This window comes from Schistocerca cancellata, unplaced genomic scaffold, assembly GCF_023864275.1.
Source record: "Schistocerca cancellata isolate TAMUIC-IGC-003103 unplaced genomic scaffold, iqSchCanc2.1 HiC_scaffold_426, whole genome shotgun sequence".
Classification (NCBI taxonomy): Eukaryota; Metazoa; Arthropoda; class Insecta; order Orthoptera; family Acrididae; genus Schistocerca; species Schistocerca cancellata.
This window is the reverse complement of record NW_026046443.1, coordinates 8,214,262-8,221,290: the sequence shown is the minus strand read 5'-3', so window position 1 is coordinate 8,221,290 and position 7,029 is coordinate 8,214,262. Positions and strand designations below refer to the sequence as shown.

Genomic DNA, 7,029 nt, shown 5'->3' with positions numbered 1-7,029 from the left:
AGATATCATGACAACAACATAGCTTGGCATAGCTTAGCAACAATTGTTTTGCTATTATGGTCGGAGAGCATCAAAGCTTAGTGACAAAGTTGTCGCTGTCTCGATTGGTCTGCAACAGAGCTCAGCAACAATAATGTCGATATCTGAGACAGACAGCAACGGAGCTCAACAACAAACGTGTCGTTATCATGCACTCCGTCTTCAGGCCACGAATGGCCTGACCGCCGTGTCATCCTCAGAGGAGAATGCAGATAGAAGGGTGTGGGGTCAGCACACCGATATCCCGGTCGTTATGATGGTATTCTTGACCGAAGCCGCTACTATTCGGTTGGTCGAGTAGCTCGGCAGTTGGCATCACGAGGCTGAGTGCACCCCGAAAATGGCAACAGCGCATGGTGACCTGGATGGTCACCCATCCAAGTGCCGACCACGCCAGACAGCGCTTAACTTCGGTGATCTCACGGGAACCGGTGTATCCACTGCGGCAAGGCCGTTGCCCGTCGTTATCACGGTCATAGAAAAATACAGGGTGATTCAAAAAGAATACCACAACTTTAGGAATTTAAAACTCTGCAACGACAAAAGGCAGAGCTAAGCACTATCTGTCGGCGAATTAAGGGAGCTATAAAGTTTCATTTAGTTGTACATTTGTTCGCTTGAGGCGCTGTTGACTAGGCGTCAGCGTCAGTTGATGCTAAGATGGCGACCGCTCAACAGAAAGCTTTTTTTGTTATTGAGTACGGCAGAAGTGAATCGACGACAGTTGTTCAGCGTGCATTTCGAACGAAGTATGGTGTTAAACCTCCTGATAGGTGGTGTGTTAAACGTTGGTATAAACAGTTTACAGAGAATGGGTGTTTGTGCAAAGGGAAAAGTTCTGGACGGCCGAGAACGAGTGATGAAAATGTAGCACGCATCCAGCAAGCATTTGTTCGCAGCCCAGGAAAATCGACTCGCAGCGCTAGCAGAGAGCTGCAAATTCCACAATCGACTGTATGGAGAGTCCTACGAAAAAGGTTAGTTATGAAACCTGAACGTCAACTACCCGAGGCGATGGATCGGCCGCCAGGCAGCCCGTGACAGAGCACTTCATCACTGGCCTCCAAGAAGCCCTGATCTTACCCCCTGCGAATTTTTTCTTATGGGGGTATGTTAAGGATATGGTGTTTCGGCCACCTCTCCCAGCCACCATTGATGATTTGAAACGAGAAATAACAGCAGCTATCCAAACTGTTACGCCTGATATGCTACAGAGAGTGTGGAACGAGTTGAAGTCTTCGACCATAGATACTAGTAGACTGGCCTTGCTGTGCAGAAGCTATAGGGCTGGTGTGGCTCCAACATAAACCACGTGACTGTTGGCAAAACTTGGCGGGATTTCAAATGAGCGGTTTGCCATCCTGTGTTTGTATCGTATTTTACCCACATTTCTCAATTGACTGCCAAACGCTTCCAACAAAAATTACTTTTTTATTTGCGAAAAATTATGTCAGAACTACATTTGACCTGGATTTGTTCACAGTATCATCTATAAAATCTAAAAAATGTATCGAAGGCCCCTCTGGTGGGCAGCGGGACTAAATTACTATAAACTATCAGTTAAAGTAAAACGTCGTTAAAATTCTTTTAAACAATAAGAGTGGGCTCGTGTCAAAACTTTAAATATTGGATTCGCCACGTTTTGAGCTCTAGTCACTTATAAAAGAAAATGGGATATGGGAATTATGTCAACTATAGGTCCCAAAATTGTCGACTTTAGGAGCAGGTCCATTTTAGAGTATTAGTTTTAGGTGCACTTCAAAGGTTCAGTTCCTACTATTTTTACAAAAGTTTAAACAATCAGTTTAAAAAAATATTTTACATGAAAGGTGAGACTCTGAAGTTTCAGAAAATAATTTTGGAGCCTACATTTATTTAATAGTATTAGAAGGTAGAAAAAAATGCTCTTCATGTGTCGACTATAAGTGCTCTTACCTTATTATAATCTCACTTGTATATACAAAAAGGCGCCTATGTGCAGATGGCTTAAAGTTTTTCCGTTTCAGGACCTGTATCCAAAGCTGTCTTCGGTTTTCATCCTTAGGGAACCTATAGGTAGGAACGAGAAACACTTATACTTACTTCTGTAACGGAATTATCACAGATACTTTCCAAAATGTAATATGAGTCTGACTCTACAGGCATCACTTTCAACGCTTTAATTTACGTGACACTCTATTTCAAGTGTAAAAAACAAATAAAAGTCACTTCAGCAGATTTCAATAAACACATCTGCATTATCATAGAAACACACGTGAAATGTAATGCCATTTCCCCCGAAAAAACGCTGAGTACAGCCATAAGCGCAACACGAAACAACCATGTTTTGCCAACATTCACGTGACTTTAGCCCAGAGATGTTGGAGCCACGAAAATGACGTCAGGGCCAGTCTATTATATTTATGGTCGAAGGTTGGAGTATCGGGTTGATATTGCTCGAGTGTCTGGAGGGGGCCATATTGAACATCTCTGAACTTGTTTTTGAGTGAAAAAAAAACCTTTTTAAATACTCTTTGTAATGATGTATAACAGAAGGTTATATTATGTTTCTTTCATTAAATACACATTTTTAAAGTTGTGGTATTCTTTTTGAATCACCCTGTACATCTCAGCGAAAAACGTGATGATATCACGGTGAGACGAAAAACGCTGCTCAGCGTCGATCGTGTAGATACCACGGCGAGACAGTAAACAGAGCCGGGCGCAGACGCACCTTTACTGCGGTGAGGCAAAGAGGGCGAGAGCTGAGCGGTACCTGTATCATGGGCAGGCAGTAGCAGAGGGCGCGGCCCAGCACCCAGGGCTGCAGCAGCAGCACCAGCAGCGTGGCGGGCAGGACGACGGCCGCCTGCACCAGGTTGCAGGCCGCCAGGTTGCACACCAGGCCCGTGTCCTCCATGCCTGCAACGGTACAGCGCCTCTAATAGCAGCGGTGCAGCATTCGCAGTCACAGACGGCGTACAAAGAAGGACTGCAGGTATTTTAAAAATCACACTGAGGGACAGCTTCAGAAAATATACAGGGTGTTACAAAAAGGTGCGGCCAAACTTTCAGGAAACATTCCTCATACACAAAGAAAGAAAATATGTATTGTGGACATGTGTCCGGAAACGCTTACTTTCCATTTTAGAGCTCATTTTATTACTTCTCTTCAAATCACATTAATCATGGAATGGAAACACATAGCAACAGAACGTACCAGCGTGACTTGAAACACTTTGTTACAGGAAATGTTCAAAATGTCCTCCGTTAGCGAGGATACATGCATCCACACTCCGTCGCATGGAATCCCTGATGCGCTGATGCAGCCCTGGAGAATGGCGTATTGTATCACAGCCGTCCACAAGACCAGCACGAAGAGTCTCTACATTTGGTACCGAGGTTGCGTAGACAAGAGCTTTCAAATGCCCCCATAAATGAAAGCCAAGAGGGTTGAGGTCAGGAGAGCGTGGAGACCATGGAATTGGTCCGCCTCTACCAATCCATCGGTCACCGAATCTGTTGTTGAGAAGCGTCGAACACTTTGACTCAAATGTGCAGGAGCTCCATCGTGCATGAACCACATGTTGTGTCGTACTTGTAAACGCAGATGTTCTAGCAGCACAGGTAGAGTATCCCGTATGAAATCGTGATAACGTGCTCCATTGAGCGTAGGTGGACGAAACAAAAATGAGCTCTAACATGGAAATTAAGCGTTTCCGGACACATGTCCACATAACATCTTTTCTTTATTTGTGTGTGAGGAATGTTTCCTGAAAGTTTGGCCGTACCTTTTTGTAACACCCTGCATAAGGTAAGGCAAGCCTACGTTTCTAGCATTTGTAGACTTAGAGAAAGCGTTTGAAAATGTTGATTGGAATACTCTCTTTCATATTATGAAGGTGGCAGAGGTAAAATACAGGGAACGAAAGGCTATTTACAATTTGTACAGAAACCAGATGGTAGTTATAAGAGTCGAGGCCCATGAAAGGGAAGCAATGGTTGGGATGGGAGTGAGACAGGGTTGTAGCCTATCCCTGATGTTATTCAATCTGTATATTAAGCAAGCAGTGAAGGAAACAAAAGAAAAATTCGGAGTACGAATTAAAATACAATGAGAAGAAATAAAAACTTTGAGGTTCGCCGATGACATAGTAATTCTGCCAGAGACAGCAAAGGATCTGGAAGAGCAGTTGAACGGAATGGACAGTGTCTTGAAAGGAGGATATAAGATGAACATCAACAAAAGCAAAACGAGGATAATGGAATGTAGTCGAATGATATCAGGTAATGCTGAGGGAATTAGATTAGGAAATGAGACGCTTAAAGTAGTACAATGACTTTTGCTATTTGGGGAGCAAAATAACTCACGATGGTCGAAGTAGAGAGGATATAATATGTAGACGGGCAATAGCAAAGAAAGCGTTTCTGAAGAAGAGAAATACGTTAACATCGAGTATAGATGTAAGTGTCAGAAAGTCGTTTGTGAAAGTATTTGTATGGTGTGTAGCCATGTATGAAACGTGGACGATAAATAGTTTAGACAAGAAGAGAATAGAAGCTTTCGAAATGTGGTGCTACAGAAGAATGCTGAAGATTACATGGGTAGATCACATAACTAATGAGGATGTATTGAATTGCGGAGAAGAGAAATTTGTGGCACAACTTGACTAGAAGTAGGGATCGGTTGGTAGGACATATTCTGAGGCATCAAGGGATCACCATTTTAGTATTTGAGGGCAGTGAGGAGGGTCAAAATTATAGAGGGAGGTCAAGAGATGAATACACTAAACAGATTTAGCAGGATGTAGGTTGCAGTAGGTACTGGAAGATGAAGAAGCTTCCACAGGATAGAGTAGCATGGAGAGCTGCATCAAACCAATCTCAGACCCCAACAACAATATATATATATATATGAGAATGCAGTAATTATTCCAGCAGATACATGAACTTTTGCTTTATCCACAGAGTTTCTTGCAGTGGATGCACTGTCTTATTTCAAGTCTTTTTCTACCTCAAATGATTTAGAAATTTTGCTAGTGAGTAGAAGCAATGATTCAATAAGAATGCCCTTCGGGTTTTACAAAAGAGTAAGAATGATTATATGTTTTTTACTTTATACGGAAGACTATTGTAAATTTGTATAGTGCTGTTTACTGTGGAGGTTTTATAGGATGATGTCCTTATTGACAGAACATGAAACATTTCCTTTTGTGTTTTATTATGTTCAAGGATAGTGAAATTTTCATATACATCTTTTAAATTCTTTCTAATATATGTACAGATTTCTAATACATACAGACAGGGAAGAGGGAGAATTGATGACTTTTGAAAGAGTTCTTTGCAAAAATCTGTTTGTCGAGAATGTGACATTGCTCTTAGAGTTCTTTTCTGAGTTAAGAAGATGACTGAACTAGGTGTTATATTAAACCAGAAAATAACTCCGTACAGTAGGATGCTGTGGACATGGACAAAGTAGGCCGTTCGGACAGTGTTATAACTTGCTTTGGCAGAGAATAAACACAGACTGTAACGTATATTGTTTAGTGTTCCATTAATTTTGTTTATATGCGTGTGCCATTTGAAATTATTTTAAACCCATGAAATTTTGTTGGAGTTTATTGTCACACTGGTGCAGCACCTTTTAAACAGAAATTTAGGAATATTATTTGTTTTTTGGTGTTTATAATAAGTTTATTCCCATCAAAGCATCAATTTACCTGTTCTATAGTTTTATTAACAGCTGTTTCAAGGTGACTTGGGATTATTTCCTGTAATTAGGATACTTGTGTCACCTGCAAAAAAAGTGTTTGTTTGTGACTCAATGTTCAGGTTTAGATCGTTTATATAGAGGAGAAACAGGATTGGCCAATGAATGGATCCCTGAGGGACTCCTTTATTTAGAACTTCTGCATCTGAGAAGCATGTCCTGGTGTTTTCCTTTACTTCAGGTTTGATTTGAATTTTTTGTTTCCTGTTCGTCAAGAACAAAGTGAACCATTTTAATGCAATGCCTTTAATGTCATATACTTGGAGCTTCTGCAACGGTATTTTGTGGTCCATACGTCAAAGGCTTTGCTAGAGTCTAAAAAATGCCAGTGGCTTTTTGTCTTTTGTCTTTTGCTTGCAGTGCATTTTCTATAAAATCATAGATTGCACAGGTTGTTGATTTATTTTTCCTGTATCCATGCTGGCACATCAGAATGACGGAGAGAAATCTTCAGATGTAAACTTACTGCAAGAGATCGTAACCGCTCAAAATATACGCTGTATATCATAATTATTACTGAAAATGATATGCTTGATACGATAATAAAAGGAAAAACGTTCTACTAAGCGGTTCCACAAACGTGTGCCGTTTGCAAACAATTGCGAAGTAAATAAGGAAGGAAGATTAGGTTCAACTTCTCGTCGACATCGAGGTCATTAGAGACGGAGCACAAACTCGTACTGTGTCATGGATGGGCAAGGAAATCTGCCGTGCCGTATATGAGGAACGATCCCGGCATTTGCCTGAAGCGGTTTAGCGAAACCCGGGAAAATCTAAATCGGGATGGCCGGACGAGGGGTTTGAACCATCGCCCTCCAGAATGCGAGCTCAGTGTGCTACATATAATTACCAATAAGCGTAGATGAGCTGCCACTGACTTCAGTGTGAAACATCGTTCTAGATAATACAAGTGTATATGAAACGTAAACTTTCCGATTTTCCGATTATTTTAAGCTCAGATATGTGGGCAGGCACATATGATGAATATTTGTGATTGATAGGCCTGGATGCGAAACGGGATTGGAAAGAGACAGGAAGGAAATAATGAGTTCCAGGCGCACAGCGGAGTTGCTGTAATGGAACAGCGAGAGTTGAAAATTTGTGCCAGTTTAGAAATCGAACCCGGATGCCCCGCTTCACTAAAACGGTTACCTCAACTGTCTCCTGCCATCCCGGCCCGCTTTTTGTCAGCTCCAAATTCCCCATTTCTCGCTGACCACACGGCTACGACCCCAGTTCCA

At 41.7% G+C, this 7,029-nt stretch overlaps 1 pseudogene; it reads right to left on the bottom strand.

The window, feature by feature from the left end:
- Window positions 1-380: 380 nt before the first annotated feature.
- LOC126124785 (5S ribosomal RNA) lies at window positions 381-498 on the bottom strand (annotated as a pseudogene).
- Between the last annotated feature and the right edge of the window lie 6,531 nt (window positions 499-7,029).